Raw genomic sequence first — 18,544 nt, 5'->3', positions numbered from 1 at the left:
ACTAAATTAATAGTGTTCACTTAAAGAGTTAGTATCACTCCAGGACAATAAGTAATTCAAGACCATTATAAAATACTTCAATACAAACTTAAAAGGTAATGACGGCAGGTTATTTTAAAGTAAGAAATGTCATATGTTGATCAGTAATGTTAACTATTCGTTTGCCAAGTACAAATGCTGATAGTGATCATCATATGTGGGACTTAAATAAAATGACATCCCACCTCACAAAAAGAACGCGACCTGTCCCATCCAGTAAAATAACCCACATTTAATGGACTAGAAGTAACTGAATCATGAAATGTATTATATAACAATGTGTGTTATTAAATTGTCAATTGAAATCAAAAGTTTTAAACATGAGCTTGAATCTATCAACTAGATTATGTGAAGGGAGATATTCACAATTAATAGACAAAATGGGAAGAGAATTAATAAAGGATGTGTTAGTAAAGAATAGAAAACAGGAACCAAGGGATGAGAAAGATGGGGAACACAAGGAGAATTAGTTTAAATCGCAAGGAAAGTGAGAGCTGACAGGATAGCTCAGAATAAGAGACACAGCAAGGTTAGCAGGAGTAAACAGAATAGATATAGAAAGTGAATGGAACACGATGTGGCTTACTGGAGGTATCATGCGTAGCCTCTGTGACATTTATGATGAATGTGGTACAAAGGAACTGGACAAGAGAGAGAGTAATCAAATCCCTTTGTTTATTCATGAAGAACAACTGAGAAAATGGTTTCGGGGAACCAAGTCATCGACTTTGATGTGATGCAGCCAATAGGAATTGGGATTTTTATACCCTAGGGAAGGAGAAAGAAGTGAAGATATTAGACTAGTGGGACTGGTCTTGCCTTTGCTGAGGAAAAATGGAAATGAAACGAAACCATGGACGGTGTATAGGGTAGAATAGTTTGCAAGGGTGGAAGACTGAGCTCGGTCCGATCCATAAACAGTATGAGGAATAGCCAAGATTTCTGATTAAGAAGGGAGGAACTTGGATTGCACCAGATATGCAGTGTTGTACTCTGCAAAGGACAACATGGGTTTGTAGATGTTCCAGCTTGTGGGTTCGCCCTCGACAAAGAATCTCCAGAATGCAGATTGAAATAAATAAATGGGGCGTAGGTCAAACTAATACCGTGTATAAAGGAAAAGGACAGTATTGTGTGACTACTACTGTCACGTATATGACTGTGGGTTCAACCCGATGCCCCAGACTGGAACATCACTTTAGCTTGATTCCACCGAGGAACACATGTATCGGTGCTAAACGCTGGTTCTGGTACATCATCATAACGCAACTTATCTGCAGATGAGACTGCCTCTGGAGGATGAAGCCATTCGAGTCATTCCACATATAGGACGCTATATTCTCCCTGTTTATGGCTTTAAAGCTCATAATTCAGCGAATTAGGTCATCCCAGAAACACACAGTGCAAATCATATAGAGGAAGAGAGAGACAGAACAGGCAATCCCGAGACTTGTGAATCAGGAATGCTGGAAAGTAGCATCCAGTTAAATTGTTCCAGCTGGGATTGGTGATAGCAGGGATAATAGCTTCAGTGATTCTGGTCATTGCATTATGCTGTAAGGAAGTCAATAAGGGACATTGAAAATATAAGGAAAGGGAAGGACGCTGAGAGAAAACCAGGATTAGTAAAGACAAAGAAGGATATAAAAAACTTTGTCAACAGGTAAGGTAACCCATAAAAAAACCTGTGGGACAGGTTGACATGTGGACCCTGGTTAATTCAGCTTCTGAAAGGGGTTTATGTTTCATTCATTCGATAGAGGGAAAAATGTGGTTTTATTATTAGGGAGAGAGAGAGACAGATTTCACTTAGCAACAGCTGGTGTTTTGCGACCAACCAAGCTACGATATTCATAACAGAATGGATTAGAAATATTGTTTGGATAAGGAAAGTCCAGTACTAGTGGTTCATGATCACCGTACCAGGCCACAATGCTTCTAAATGTGTTGCTGATGTAAACTTGTGTCTCTGGATTATGCAGTAGCCAGAGACTACCATATTAGGCAAAGCCGGCTCCAGTTTGATAAGAAAACAGTCTATAAATGTAAGCTTTTTCCTTTGTTCGTTAGCGTGGAGATACCCGTGCCTGGTTACACGTGCTCCATCTGTGACTATACTCCACTTGTAAATTGATTATAAACAGAACACTGAATTCGTTACTACTCAAGTGAACAAACAGAAGTTTGTTTTAAATCAACACTTGGTTCTTTTTTTTAAGTTTGGAACTTGAAAACTTCCTTCGGAATTAAAAATCCGTTAAAACAGCAGAAATTATTCGTAAAGCTATCATTATTGACCTTGAATAAAACATAGCTTAGTTAATTTTAATAACTCCAATTTAATTCGGACCAATATTTTATTAACTAAACACAATACAGTGCAGAAAAAATAAAACAAAATGGCACTTGCTTACAGAACACAGTAAATTACATCATTGTTACCTTCAGGTGCTTTTAAAGAAAGTTAAGCTTGCTATAGAGGGAGTGCAATGAAGATTCATCAGACTGATTCCTGGGATGGGGGGATTGTCCTATCAGAGATTGAGTAGACCAGGCCGATATTCTCCAGCGTTTGGAAGAATGAGAGGTGAGAGGTGACACCCACATCCCATGAACACATTTTTAAAAAGAGATGAGGTGTTTAAATTTGATCAAGGACACCAGCCAAATTAATAGAGACACTCCCTGTCCTTCAGGACCTGTGTCCAGGGGAGAAGCTGATGGGTTTATCTGATCATCTTTGGGTTAAATGTTGTGCTCATCGAGCTGAGCAGCCCATGTCAGCATCAAATATACTCCAGTCGGGCACAGCACGGGTCAGATACAGAGTGAACCTATCGGTCGCTCCCCGACACAGATACTGAGGGACAGGTAGTGCCAGGGACACTGACATGTCTCGCTCAATAAGGTATAAATTGATCCTGTACCTCTCCCCATTAATCCTGGGCTCCACATGGCTCGAATCCTGCTCCTGTTTCCCTTCCTGTAACAGCATTGAGCTCAACCCAGCCCATAATGAGCAGGGCTCAGTGAGGGTGGTTGCTAGGCACTGCAGTGATGTCATCAAGCAGGGCCATCCAGCCCAGCTGGTCCTCTCCTTGTCCCTTTAAAGGTGGAGAGCTGGGACATCCTGTCTCAACACACATCCCCCTGTTCATACTGAGAATCCCCGGGGAAGGCCCAAGGACCAGAGTGTGGATCACAACCAAGGGGGAAAGAGGAGGAGAGAAGGGGAGGTGAGAGGTGACACCCACATCCCATGAACACATTTTTAAAAAGAGATGAGGTGTTTAAATTTGATCAAGGACACCAGCCAAATTAATAGAGACACTCCCTGTCCTTCAGGACCTGTGTCCAGGGGAGAAGCTGATGGGTTTATCTGATCATCTTTGGGTTAAATGTTGTGCTCATCGAGCTGAGCAGCCCATGTCAGCATCAAATATACTCCAGTCGGGCACAGCACGGGTCAGATACAGAGTGAACCTATCGGTCACTCCCCGACACAGATACTGAGGGACAGGGAGTGCCAGGGACACTGACATGTCTCGCTCAATAAGGTATAAATTGATCCTGTACCTCTCCCCATTAATCCTGGGCTCCACATGGCTCGAATCCTGCTCCTGTTTCCCTTCCTGTAACAGCATTGAGCTCAACCCAGCCCATAATGAGCAGGGCTCAGTGAGGGTGGTTGCTAGGCACTGCAGTGATGTCATCAAGCAGGGCCATCCAGCCCAGCTGGTCCTCTCCTTGTCCCTTTAAAGGTGGAGAGCTGGGACATCCTGTCTCAACACACATCCCCCTGTTCATACTGAGAATCCCCGGGGAAGGCACAAGGACCAGAGTGTGGATCACAACCAAGGGGGAAAGAGGAGGAGAGAAGGGGAGGTAATTCAAGGAGTGAGGACTGAGGGCCATCAATCTTCAGTTTTAGAGCCTGACGACTTCAGGAGGGATCAGTAAGTTCTGTAGTTTCAGGATCCAGGGAGAGGACAAGGAGCAGATGGGGAGACTGGTGTGGATTCCAGCACAGTGAGGATGTAGTGGGAGGGAGATTGTGTCGGGCCGTGTATTAGGGGTGTAGGAGGGACAAGAGAGAAAAGGTCAGAATTACTGCAGCAGTGTCCATCAATATTGAGAGAGAGAAGGTGGGGGTCAGAGTGGGCCCTGGGCAGACCGGTAAACTGGTTGTTTCCTGTGACCCGCTTTCCTTCTGTCACAAATAGTCTCGTGTAGCCCAGTGACAGAAACAGCCCATTAAACACCACCAATGTCCTTTGGTCTGGTGAGGTCTCCATTTGTGAAAATTCGGCTGTTGTTCAAGCTTCTCATTCTGACTCGCTCACAGTGAGACAGTATCCACTGTCCCTTTTATTCCATGGGCTTCATCTTTGCTGGTATTGGTAACACGCCCGGATCACTAAACACAAAACCCAGTCTGTCAATCACTTTCAGCTGCTAGACTTAGCGTGTGCCCCACAGCATCTCTCTCACTTTCAATGTGTGAATAGAGCATCACGCTGCAATGCTGGTTTAAGTTTATATCCAGGCAGAAAATCTATTTAATAAAAGCCTGTAGGCCGATGAGACACTGTTCAGGTGCCAATGTGCTGCTGGTTTGTCCGGCATTTGGCCTGTAATGGAAAATAACTGAACATTTCTCCCAGTGTAACCTTTGCTGTAATGAAATATGTATTTTAATAAGCATCACGTCCTTGCTCATGTCTGCTGCAATTGAGTAGCAAGGGGATGTGTGAAGAGATGATGTTTGCATGGAGATGTGAAACAAGGAAATGGTATCTGTGTGTGGCAGTGACACAGCTTTGTGGTCACAGGCAGAACCATGCACCGATATCCTTGTGCTTGTGGTTTGAGCAGGGTTCGTTCATGAATGCTCAAGCTAAGAGGTGCCAGGGATCAGGAGCAGCGGCAGTAAATAAAATCTAAATGTAAATTCTGATGTAGTGTATCTTCAATTATTCCTATTTTAATGGCTTTTGCTGAATGTGTCCCATGCCAAGTGCCAGGATATTGGATCAGGCCCACCCTCGAAAATGAGTTTGACACCCTGAGGTAGACAATGTCAACCGGATTCCCCCATCCACCAAACTAACAACTTCTTTACAAACTCAAGCTAGTTTGTAAGACGTGACCATGTTTACCGGAATCCATGTTCAGTATCTCTAATGGCCCCTTCACTTTCCCCATGATGGAAAACAGCATCTCTCTGGATCCCTTCAAGCACCTTCCCAGTGTTCGAGGTCACGTTGATGGACCTTCAGTTTCCGAGCTCTGACTTGTGCACAATTGAAAAATGGGAACTACATGTGATACCTTCCAATCTCAGGGAACAACCCATGAATCTACTGAGCTGTTGGCGATATGGGCAAGAGGCTGGCAGAGCACCCGTCCCAGCTCTTTTAACCCCCTTGGGTGGATATCATCCGCACCTTACACTGTCAAGATTTACCCGCACGGGTTGCTGTCAGTGAAGAGAGATGAGAAAGAACAAAGTGCATTTGCCGCTCTCAGTATGACCCTGAAGGACTGTGTCCATGCTGAAGTTCTTCACCCATATGATCCTCCCCCCAGATTGTCCTCTCTGAGCTCCAGCCAGGTGATGCTAAACACTCGGGTGGGAAAGAGAAAAGACTGCAGCAATGTGTTGAAAGCAACACGAATTTATTTGTCTATATCTCGAATATTAAACTCCTGTCCAGTTAAAGGAATTTTCATCAGCGGAAACAAACCCCAATTGTCAGAATGAACATGGTTCAGTCGGGTTGTGATTAACAGCAGCAATAACAGCATCATCCAACCTCTACAAACATTTGTGAACTCGCTGGTGCCTCAACAGGTGGGATGACTGAGTGAATCCCTTCCCACATTCAGAGCAAGTGAATGGCCTCTCCCCAGTGTGAATTCGCTGGTGCCTCAACAGATGGGATGACCGAGTGAATCCCTTCCCACACTCAGAGCAGGTGAATGGCCTCTCCCCAGTGTGAACTCGCTCGTGCCTCAACAGGTGCGATGACTGAATGAATCCCTTCCCGCACTCATAGCAGGTGAACGGCCTCTCCCCGGTGTGAATTCGCTGGTGCGCCAGCAGGTTGGATGACTCATTGAATCCCTTCCCACACTCAGAGCAGCTGAACGGCCTCTCCCCAGTGTGAATTCGCTGGTGTGTCAGCAGGGCGGATGACTGAGTGAATCCCTTCCCACACACGGAACAGGTGAACGGCCTCTCCCCAGTGTGAATTCGCTGATGTATCAGCAGGTTGGATGACTGAGTGAATCCCTCCTGACACTCAGAGCAGGTGAATGGCCTCTCCCCAGTGTGAACTCGCTGGTGTGTTTCCAGCTGGGACGGGTAGTTGAAACGTTTCCCACAGTCCCCACATTTACACAGTTTCTCCCCAGTGTGACTGCGCTTGTGTCTCTCCAGGTTGGATGATCGGCTGAAGCCTTGTCCACACACAGAGCATGTGTACACTTTCTCCCCGCTATGAACAGTGCTTTTTGCATCCATAGTTGCTGGATGATATTCCATTCCCGATGAATCGAGTGACTTCGTCAGATGTTAATGTGATGTTTGAGCCTCCGGTCGATAAATCCTCCCCTTTTAATACCCTGTAAAGTGAATTTCAGTCAAGAAAAAGGGTGGATGAGAGAGATCCCACAAAAACACAAAGGCACTTTGAGAAATTGAGCTTAATGAACTTGGTAATTTCTGGCACCAGCACTAGAAATAGTAACCATGAAAGCTGCAGTTTGTGGTAAAACCTAACTGGTTCATTAATGTCCTTCAGGAAAGGGAACCCACCTCCATTGAGAGCCCCACATGGGGAATTGTTGGTCCCACTGGGCACAGAAATATTGGGGGTGAAACCCAGCAGCTTCTCCTCCATCTCCACTCCAGCTCAAACAGATGCAACAAACAGACCCACACAGGAGACCAGGTATCCAAAGCGTCTTTCTAATATTTGCAGCATAGTTGAGAGGCGATTTATTCTAAATTGCCATTGATTTGTAGACTTGAGATTCTAGATTTGGCTTTGTCCGGGATCCAGGTCAGCGATTGGAGCATGGACAGGATCATCAGAATGGCCCATGTACAGCAGGTGGTGCGGCAAGCAGCAGAGGAGTGGTGAGGTCGGGGTGGAGTAGCACCGGGAGGTCGGGGCTGAGAGATTGTGGCCCACAAGAGGCGAGAGTTGGGGGCTGAGAGATTCGGGCCAAGGAGAGGGAAGAGTTCGGAATGGAGAGATTGGGGCCAAGGAGAGGTGAGTGTTCGAAATGGAGGGATTGGGGCCAAGGAGAGGTGAGTGTTCGGGGAGGAGAGATTGGGGCCAAGGAGAGATGAGAGTTCAGGGCGGAGAGATTGGGGCCCAGGAGAGGTGAGGGATCGGAGCGGTGAGATTGGGGCCCACAAGCGGCGAGCGTTCTGGGCGGTGAGATTGGGCCCCACGAGAGGCGAGAGTTCAGGGGGGGAAGAGATTGGGGCCCACGAAAGGCGAGAGTTCGGGGCGGAGAGATTGGGCCCCACAAGAGACAAGAGTTTGGGGCGGAGAGATTGGGGCAACAAGAGGCGCGAGTTCGGGGCCCGGGATAGGCAAGGGCCCAGGGACAGCATGGGCCAGACCACACTGCGATCTATGGGCAGTAGGAGTATGTGCCCCAGGTCTGCGCAGCGGAACTTGGTCTCCAGTCGTCTTGGTTAACCTTTGCCACTGGACCAAGACCTCACTCTGTCCAGCCCGTGTGGTGGCTGGTATGCAACGGACACACGCGTTAAAAGAATCCACGCACAGGCATCTCCCACCCTTCAATATGTAGTTCGGGACCTGGAATATCAAGTCTCATATTGAAACATCTGTGAACTCATCCCTTTTTGGTGTGGAAGTGGGTCATCCTCGATTCAAGGGATGCCGAATACTATACTGTTCAGGAGACCAGGGAGTGACTTCCACATCCAGCACCCACCCTGATACGGAGCGGCTGGGAATTGCTGGGCATGCTGTATTTCATGATGTGGGGGCGGCATTGCCCCTGGGGTTTGCTGGTGCCGAGCCCGGAGGCTTTGACACGCAGGCTGAGAGCCGCAATCGGTGTTGCCCGGGGCCTGAGAGCCACTCTCGGTGTTGACCGGGGCCTGAGAGCCGCACTCTATGATGCATGGGGCCTGTTGCATGAGGCCTGGGAGCCACAATCGGTGCTGCCCGGGACTGAGAGTCACACTCGGTGTTGCCTGGCGCCTGAGAGCCACACTTGGTGATGCTGATGCCATGCTCGCTCCAATCAGTCCCCGGCTCTCCAGGGACCAGGCCTACCCACGTTGCCCCCCTGCTGATGGAGATAGGGTGTATTCTGCCAGGCGGAGCACTCTGGGTAAGATCATCTGCCATTGTCACAGAGAGTACGGCACAGGAGGCCATGCAGCCCATCCTGTCTGTGCCGGCTCTTTGGTGGAGCTGTTCAATGAGTCTCACTCCTCTGCTCTTTACCCATTACTAGATATATTTTTCCCAGCAAGTATTTATCCAATTCCCTTTTAAAAGTTATAATTCAATCTGCTTCCACCACCCTTTCAGACCATCCAATCTGGATTGGAACAATTTGCTGAGTAACAAATGATCCCACATCTCACCTCTCGTTATTTTGCCAATCATCGGAAGTTTGGCTCCTCTGGTTACTTTCCCTCATGCCACTGGAAACACTTTCTCCATATTTACTCTATCTAAATCGTTCATAATTTTGTACATCTCCATCAAATCTCCTTTTACCCTTTCCTGCTCTCTGGAGAAAACTTCACCAGGCTCTCCACATCACGGAAGTCCCACATCCCTGGCACCATTCCTTCTGCACCTTCTCTAAAAGCTTGCCATCATTATGAAAGTTTGGAGCCCAAACTTGAACACAATTCTCCAGCTGAGGCCTAACCAGTGTTTTATAAAGGTTTAGCAAATTAAACATCAAATGCTGATATTTCTCTGATGTGCTTTAAAGGGCGAGGTCCATCTAGTCAGTTGGATGTGTCAATGCGACTGTGAACCTAAAGAAGTGCATTTACAGTGGAGAGCCAGGGACATGCCGTGTAACCGGGCGCAAACAGTCCTGCACAGCCCACACTTCACTTGTTTCCCATTTGGCATGAAAGTAATGTGTTAATTGCAACAATTCATTTGATTTGATTTCAAATAGTTTAGGATAGAAATTTAATCATGTTTCTATGATTTTTCCCCAACTCAGATTCAAGGCCTCAATTGTTCTCTTCATCTGTGTAGTCACAGGATTCCAAACCCGAGACTGTACATTGGGATTCCAATCCTGGGACTGCACATGGGGATTCGAACCCTGGGAGAGTACTTGGGCATTCTAACATTGGGAGAATACATGGGGATTCTAACCCTGGGGCCATACATGGGGGTTCTAGCCCAGGCACTGTAAATGGGGATTCTAACCCTGGGACTGTACATGGGGATTTTATCCCTGAGCGAGTATGTGGGCATTCTAACCCTAGGAGAGTACATGGGGAATCTAACTATGGGACTGTATATGGGGATTCTAACGCTGGCATTGTACATGGGGATTCTAACACTGGGAATGTACATGGCGTCCTGGCATTCGGGCCCCCTTCAGAGATGACTGAGCCTCTACTTCCCCGCAGTGCTCCAGGTGTGGTCTAGCCAGGGCTTTGTGCAGCTGCAGAGGGATGGCAGCACCATGGAACACTATGAAGGCAGGTAGCTTACTACTGACTTTCATTTTAAACTTTTAATCAACTTGTGAAAATTTTTAAAACTTCAAGAGAAACTTTTAAACAACTTGGGGAAATTTTTGAAACCTCTGGAGAAAATTTTAAATAACTTGGAAAACCTTTTTTAAAACTCCGGGAGAAACTTTTAAAACTTCTGAAGAAACTTTTAAACAACGTGGAGGAACGTTTAAAATAATTTTATTTTAAAAATGTTTTATTAAGCAATTGAATACTGTACCCCAATCTAAATAGAAAATAGTTTGGTGTGTTTTATTAGCATCATTTTCAGCCATTTGAAACCAGGTTACTCACGACGACGCCCAGCAAGCAGGTGTGCCTCCGACCCGGCGACCGTGACATCACCCGGTCCCTCCTGCGGCGGGCCTACATCCCTCCAGCGGCGGGTTTTCATCCCTCCAGCAGCGGGCCTACATGTCTCTCCTCATCGATGGCTGGTGGCCTGGCTATGATTCTTTCACCCTCCTACTCCTTGCTGGCCTCCCACTTGGAACTCCAGCGGACAACTGACTTCCTAATGCCTGCCCCCAACCAAGCCTCGGACCACTTACCAACAAGGGTGCAACTCAGCACCGAGCTTGCAGCCAACATTTCACCTTCGGCAATTAGGCTCATACAGAAGTGCCTGGTCTCCAGTCGTCATGGATCCCTTGCCACTGGACCAAGACCTTGCTCAGCTATGCCACCCCACGTTGAATGAACTCACACACAGGCATCTTCCACTCCGTTAACATGAAGTTATGGACCTGAAACGTCAGGACTTCCATTGTACAACTCCAACAGCAACAGGCCAGAATGCCACACCACCATAATTGCCCGGGAACTTAGAAGCTTTGACATCGACATCGCCACCCTAAGCGAGATCCGGCAGGCAGGGGAAGGCCAGCTCAAGGAACAAGATGGAGGTTACACCTTTTTCTGGAAAAGAAAAGAGAGGAAGAACCCCACCTTCATAAAGTCGGCTTCGCCATCAAAATGATCTGGTCGACAGCCGCAAGGACACCCCCTGTGGGGTTAACAAACGCCTCTTGACTCTTCAACTCACCCAAACTTCTTCACCCAGAGAGTGGTGAACCTGTGGAATTCTCTACCACAGAAAGTAGTTGAGGCCAATTCACTAAATATATTCAAAAGGGAGTTAGATGAAGTCCTTACTACTCGGGGGATCAAGGGTTATGGCGAGAAAGCAGGAAGGGGGTACTGAAGTTTCATGTTCAGCCATGAACTCATTGAATGGCGGTGCAGGCTAGAAGGGCTGAATGGCCTGCTCCTGCACCTATTTTCTATTCCGGAACCAATGCGCAACAGTCATCGGTGCGTATGCCCCAACAGTCGATTCAATAGAGGAGACCAAAGAGGGTTTTTATTCCAACCTCGAAACATCCCTGTCCTGCGTCCCTGCAGGTGACAAACTGATCCTCTTAGGTGACTTCAACGCCAGGGTCGACAAAGACACAGTCCTCTGGGGAGGCATGATTGGCAGTGAGGGGGTAGGGAAGGCCAACTCCAGTGGTACCCTAATCCTGACAAAATGTCAAGAACATGAACTTCTCATCACCAACACCTTGTTCCACCAGAGGGACAAATACAAGGCATCGTGGCAACACCTTCGCTCCAAACACTGGCACCTGCTCGACTATGTCATCGTCCGAGCCAGGGATCGTGAGGGTGTGCGAATCACCCGCGCCATGACAGGAGCTGACGACTGCTGGACGGACGACCGCCTGATCCATCATCGACATTAACATATCCCCAAATCGGAGGGGACAGCAGAAGCAGTGCCACAAGAAAGTCAATGTCGGGGCACTTAAAGACCCAGCTAAGAGAGCCCTATACAGCCAACGCTTCAGAGCTAACCTGACGTGCCTTGATGACGCTGAGATGCTGAATGCCCACAGCGCTTGGGCTGCCCTCCAGGCCTCCATAACCAGTGCCTGTGAAGAGACACTTGGTCATTCAACCAGAACACACCAGGACTGGTTTGATGAGAATTATCAAGTGATCCAAGAATTAATATTTCTGAGCCTCAAGCAACAACCCAACTCAGGAGCAGCAAAGCAACATTACAGGCGGCTCAAAGCTGAGATCCAACAAAAAACCTGAGACCTAAAGAACAGCTGGTGGATGGAGAAAGCACAGGAGATACAATAACTAGCCAACAGCCATGATGTGCGAGGATTCTTCATATCAGTCAAGGCCACCTACGGTTCAAACTCCCAAGGCCCCACCCCACTGCTGGCCAAGAATGTAGAAACACTCATCAAGGACACCGAGGTTGTCGAGGCCCGCTGGAAGGAGCACTTCGAAGATCTCCTCAATCGAGATTCTGACTTTGACTCGAGTGTTCTCGACTCCATCCCGCAGCATGCGATCCGCCACCAGCTCAGTGAAACACCAACGTTGCACGAGGTAGGAAAAGCCATAAGGCAGCTCAAGAACAACAAGGCTACGGGAGCGGATGGAATCCCTACTGAGGCGCGAATGCATGGCGGAGATTCGCTGTTAGCATGGATACATGACCTCATCTCGCTCATCTGGAGGGAGGAGAGCATGACGGGAGATCACAGAGATGCAGTGATCGTGACCATCTTTAAAAAAGGGGGCAAGTCCAACTGCAGCAACTACAGAGGAATCTCCCTGCTAATCAGGCACTGGGAAAGTGTTTGCTCGAGTCCTCTTCAACCGTCTTCTCCCTGTGGCTGAGGAGCTCCTCCTGGAGTCACAGTGCCCCACGGGGCACATCAGACATGATCTTTGCAGCGCGACAGCTGCAGGAAAAATGCAGGGACCAGCGCCAGCCGTTATACATGGGCTTTTTCAACCTTCCAAAGGGATTTGTCACTGTGAACCATGAGGCTCTATGGAGCATCCTCCTCCATTTCGGATGCCCTCAAAAATTTGTCAACATCCTTCGCCTGCTCCACGACGACATGCAGGCCATAATCCTTAGCAACTGATCCATTACAGACCCAATCCACGTCCGGACCGGGGTCAAACAGGGCTGCGTCATCGCTCCCATCCTCTTCTCAATCTTCCTCACTGCCACGCTCTAACTCACAGTCAACAAATTCCCTACTGGAGTGGAACAAAACTACAGAACCAGCAGGAAGCTGTTTAATCTTTGCCGCCTCTGGTACAAAGTCCAAGATAACCCCAACCTCTGTTGTTGAGCTACAGTATGTGGACAACGCCTGCGTCTGTGCACATTCTGAGGCTGAACTCCAGGATATAGTCGATGTATTTACTGAGGAACACGAAAGCATGGGCCTTACGCTAAATATCCATAACACAAAGATCATCCACCAGCCTGTATTCGACGCACAACACTGCCACCCAGTCATCAAGATCCATGGCATGGCCCTCGACAACATGGAGCATTTCCCATACCTCGGGAGCATCCTATCAACAAAAGCCGACATTGATGAGGAGATTCAACACCACCTCCAGTGCGGCAGTGCAGCCTTCAGCCAGCGGAGCAAAATAGTGCTCAAAGACCAGGCCCTCAAAGCTACCACCAAGCTCATGGTCTACAGGGCTGTAGTAATACCCACCATCCTGAATGGCTCAAGACATGGACTATGTACAGTAGACACCTCAAGTCGCTGGAGATATATCACCAACGATGTCTCCGCAAGATCCTACAAATCCCCTGGGACGACAGGCACATCAACATCAGCGTGGTCGTCTAGGATAACATCCCCAACATTGAAGCACTGACCACACTCGATCAGCTCCGCTGGGCAGGCAAATTAGTTTGCATGCCAGCCATGAGACTCCCGAAGCAAGTGCTCTATGCGGAGGTCTTTCATGGTAAACGAGCCAAAGGTGGGCAGCGGAAACGTTACAAGGACACCCTCAAAGCCTCCCTGATAAAGTGCGACATCCCCACTGACACCGAGGAGTCCTTGGCCAAAGACCGCCCTAAGTAGAGGAAGTGCTTCCGGGAGGGCGCTGAGCACCTCGAGTCTCAATGCAGAGAGCATGCAGAAATCAATCTCAGGCAGCGGAAATAGCGTGCGGCAAACCAGTCCCTCCCACCACTTCCCTCAACGACTATCTGTCCCACCTGTGACAGAATCTGTGGCTCTCGTATTCGACTGTACAGCCGCCAATAAACTCACTTCAGGAGTGGAAGCAAGTCTTCCTCGATTCCGAGGGACTGCCTATGATAATGATGAGATGGAGATTCTAACCCTGGGACTGAACATGGGGATTCTAACCCAAGGAGTGAATATTTCTGGGCCTTCTCTGTTACAATTATGTAGGACTTAAACCATAAGGTCGGTACTAAGCATCGCCTTTAGGGGAGATGTTGAGAAATTCGAGGTGTGGAGAGTGAGAATAAAATATTTGAACACTCCTTTACCCACTGGGACCCGGTTGGAAACAGACACTGACATCGCTCACTTTGTTCCTGAACCAAGATGGCCGCGCATGCGCGGTGATCTCACCGAATCAATATGGCGGAGCACTGAACCCGCTCCTGTACGAAGATGGCCGCCGTTAGCCTGGGCCTGTGACCGGGAGAAAGACCCGAAGCTGCAACCGCCTACATTCCGGTTTTTATTCCGGGCTGGCGGCGGGCACCGCTGGTTTATGAAGCCTCCCGCGCCACCCGCTGGTCCATTGCTCCCCTCCACCCGCTCAAATTAAGCGCTTCTGCGGAGGGCATGTTACCCATTTCTCCTTCGCCACTACATTCGCCGCGCATGCTCCAAACCCAGCCAGGACACGCGCCTGCGCACTGAACTCCTGAAGTCTGGGTTCGGCATTTTCTTCCCCGTGCTGCATATTGGGTAAATACGCCGCCATTGCAATACTGCGTTGGTGAATAGAACAGGATTTACTGGGATTGCATTGGGCATTGAACCATATTCATTCTGGCAGTTATTGTTTGTTTCTGCTGATCTTAATAACCCCTATATCTGCGCTGGAGATTAATGTTCTATATTAATGTCCTGTGATAGTTTGAACTGGTGCTCTCCTCTCTCTATCCTGCGACAGTTGGAGCTGGTGCTTTCCACTCTCTCGTCCGGTGATACTTGGAGCTGGTGCTCTCCACTCTCTCTCCTGCGACAGTTGGAGCTGGTGCTCTCGACTCTCCCGTTGGTGTAAGAGGGAGGGCTTTAGTTTCCTGAACAATTGGGACCGCTTCTGGGGAAGGTGGGACCTGTACAAGTCGGGACAGGATACACCTCTAGAGCGACGGGACCAATGTTCTCACGGGTGGTTTTGACAGTACAGTTGGGAGGGCTTTAAACTCGCTTGGCAGGGAGATGGGAACCCAGGAGGGGTCTCTGAGCTAGTTAGAGTGGGTGAGAGCTCAGATGAACAGAACTCCAAGAAAGAATGCAAAAGCCAGGAGGCAACAAAGCAGATTAGCACTGGTGGAAGTGTAAACCACAAGGTGATAAGAAGGGACAATATGCATGAATATAAAGGGGCTGCAGGAGGCGTCAAAACTAAAAAATCATGGTTTAAAAACTAGTATTAAAAATCTCTACTAAAACGCACGAAGTATTCGAAATAATGTAAATGAGTTGACGGCACAAAGCATTACAAATGGGTATGATTTGGTGGCCATTACAGAAACGTGGTTACAGGGTGGCCAAGACTGGGAATTAAACATGCAGGGGTATCTGACAATTCGGAAAGATAGACAAGAAAGGAAAGGAGGTGTGTTAGCTCTGTTAATAAAGGATGATATCAGGGCAGTTGTGAGAGATGATATTGGCTCTAATGAACAAAATGTTGAATCATTGTGAGTGGAGATTAGAGATAGTAAGGCGAAAAAGTCACTGATGGGCGTAGTTTATAGGCCCCCAAATAATAACTTCACGGTGAGGTGGACAATAATCAAGGGAATAATGGAGGCATGTGAAAAAGGAACAGCAGTAATCATGGGGGATTTTAACCTACATATTGATTGGTCAAATCAAATCACACGGGGTCGCCTTGAGGAGGAATTCATAGAATGCATACGGGATTGTTTCTTAGAACAGTATGTTACAGAACCTACAAGGGAGCAAGCTATCTTAGATCTGGTCCTGTGTAATGAGACAGGAATAATAAACGATCTCCTAGTAAAAGATCCTCTCGGAATGAGTGATCACAGTATGGTTGATTTTGTAATACAGATTGAGGGTGAGGAAGTCGTGTCTCAAACGAGCGTACTATGCTTAAACAAAGGGGACTAGAGTGGGATGAGGGCAGATTTGGCTAAAGTAGACTGGGAACAGAGACTAAACGGTGGCACAATTGAGGAACAGTGGAGGACTTTTAAGGAGCTCTTTCATAGTGCTCAACAAAAATATATTCCAATGAAAAAGAAGTGTGGTAAGAGAAGGGATAACCAGCCGGGGATAACCAAGGAAAGAAAGGAGAGTATCAAATTAAAAACCAATGTGAATAAGGTGGCCAAGATTAGTGGGAAACTAGAAGATTGGGAAAATTTTAAACGACAGCAAAGAATGACTAAGAAAGGAATAAAGAAGGGGAAGATAGATTACGAATGTAAACTTGTGCAAAACATAAAAACAGATAGTAAAAGCTTTCACAGATATATAAAATGGAAAATAGTGTCTAAAGTAAATGTTGGTCCCTGAGAAGATGAGAAAGGGGATTTAATAATGGGAAATGTGGAAATGGCTGAGACCTTAAACAATTAATTTGCTTCGGTCTTCACAGTGGAAGACACAAAAACCATGCCAAAAATTGCTGGTCACGGGAATGTGGGAAGGGAGGACCTTGAGATAATCACTTTCACTAGTGGGGTAGTGCTGGGCAGGCTAATGGGACTCACGGTAGACACGTCCCCTGGTCCTGATGAAATGCATCCCAGGGTATTAAAAGAGATGGCGGAAGTTATAGCAAATGCTTTCGTTATAATCTACCAAAATTCTCTGGATTCTGCGGAGGTGCCATCGGATTGGAAAGCAGCTAATGTAACGCCTCTGTTTAAAAAAGGGGGCTGACAAAAAGCAGGTAACTATAGGCCGATTCGTTTAACATCTGTAGTGGGGAAAATGCTTGAAGCTATCATTAAGGAAGAAATAACGGGACATTTATATAGGGATAGTGCAATCAAGCAGACACAAGATGGATTCATGAAGGGGAAATGACGTGTAACTAATTTATTGGAATTCTTTGAGGATACAAAGAGCATGATGGATAGAGTTGTACCGATGGATGTGGTGTATTTAGATTTCCAAAAGGCATGCAATAAGGTGTCATACAAAAGGTTACTGCAGACGATAAATGTACGCGGAGTCAGAGGAAATGTATTAGCATGGATCGAGAATTGGCTGGCATACAGAAAGCAGAGAGTCGTGTTAAATGGGTCCTTTTTGGGTTGGAAATCGGTGGTTAGTGGTGTGCCACAGGGATCAGTGCTGGGACCACAACTGTTTACAATATACATAGATGACTTGGAAGAAGGGACAGAGTGTAGTGTAACAAAATTTGCAGATGACACAACGATTAGTGGGAAAGCGGGTTGTGTGAGGACACAGAGAGGCTGCAAAGAGATTTAGATAGGTTAAGCGAATGGGCTAAGGTTTGGCAGATGGAATACAATGTCGGAAAATGTGAGGTCGTCCATCTTGGGACAAAAAACAGTAAAAGGGAATTTTATTTGAATGGGGAGAAATTACAACATGCTGCAGTGTAGAGGGACCTGGGGGTCCTCGTGCATGAAACTCTTTTTGGATAAAGAACATGACAGTTCACGCAGCGAATTAACTGACCACGGTAGGACTCGAACCTGCAATCATCTGATAATATCACAGATACAATCGCAGTTAGACGCCTTTCCCATTAGGCCACACGGCCTCGTCCTCGTGCATGAATCCCCAAAAGTTGGTTTGCAGGTGCAGCAGGTAATCAGGAAGGCGAATGGAATGTTGGCCTTCATTGCGAGAGGGATGGAGTACAAAAGCAGGGAGGTACTGCTGCATCTGTACAGGGTATTGGTGAGGCCGCACCTGGAGTACTGCGTGCAGTTTTGGTCACCTTTCTTAAGGAATACTTTGGAAGGGGTACAGAGACGATTCACGATGCTGATTCCGGAGAAGAGGGGGTTACCTTATGATGATAGATTGAGTAGACTGGGTCTTTACTCGTTGGAGTTCAGAAGGATGAGGGGTGATCTTATAGAAACATTTAAAATAATGAAGGGGATAGACAGTATAGAGGCAGAGAGGTTGTTTCCACTGGTCGGGGAGACTGGAACTAGGGGGCACAGCCTCAAAATACGGGGAAGCCAATTTTAAACCGAGTTGAAAAGGAATTTGTTCTCCCAGAGGGTTGTGAATCTGTGAAATTCTCTGCCCAAGGAAGCAGTTGAGGCTAGCTCATTGAATATATTCAAATCATAGATAGATAGGTTTTTAACCAGTCAGGGAATTAAGGGTTATGGGGAGCGGGCGCATAAGTGGAGCTCAGTCCACGGCCAGATCAGCCGTGATCTTGTTGGGTGGCGGAGCAGGCTCGAGGGACTAGATGGCCCACTCCTGTTCCTAATTCTTATGTTCTTCTGTTCTTATGTTCTTATTAATGTTGGGGAAGTCCAGAACCAGGGGTTACAGTCTTAGGATAAGGGTAAGCCATTTAGGACCGAGATGAGGAGAAACCTCTTCAACCAGAGAGTGGTGAACCTGTGGAATTCTCTACCACAGAAAGTTGTTGAGGCCAATTCACTAAATATATTCAAAGAGGAATTAGATGTAGTCCTTA

Source organism: Pristiophorus japonicus, chromosome 23, assembly GCF_044704955.1.
Source record: "Pristiophorus japonicus isolate sPriJap1 chromosome 23, sPriJap1.hap1, whole genome shotgun sequence".
NCBI lineage: Eukaryota > Metazoa > Chordata > Chondrichthyes > Pristiophoridae > Pristiophorus > Pristiophorus japonicus.
The sequence above is the reverse complement of the archived record's forward strand: the minus strand, read 5'-3'. Positions refer to the sequence as shown.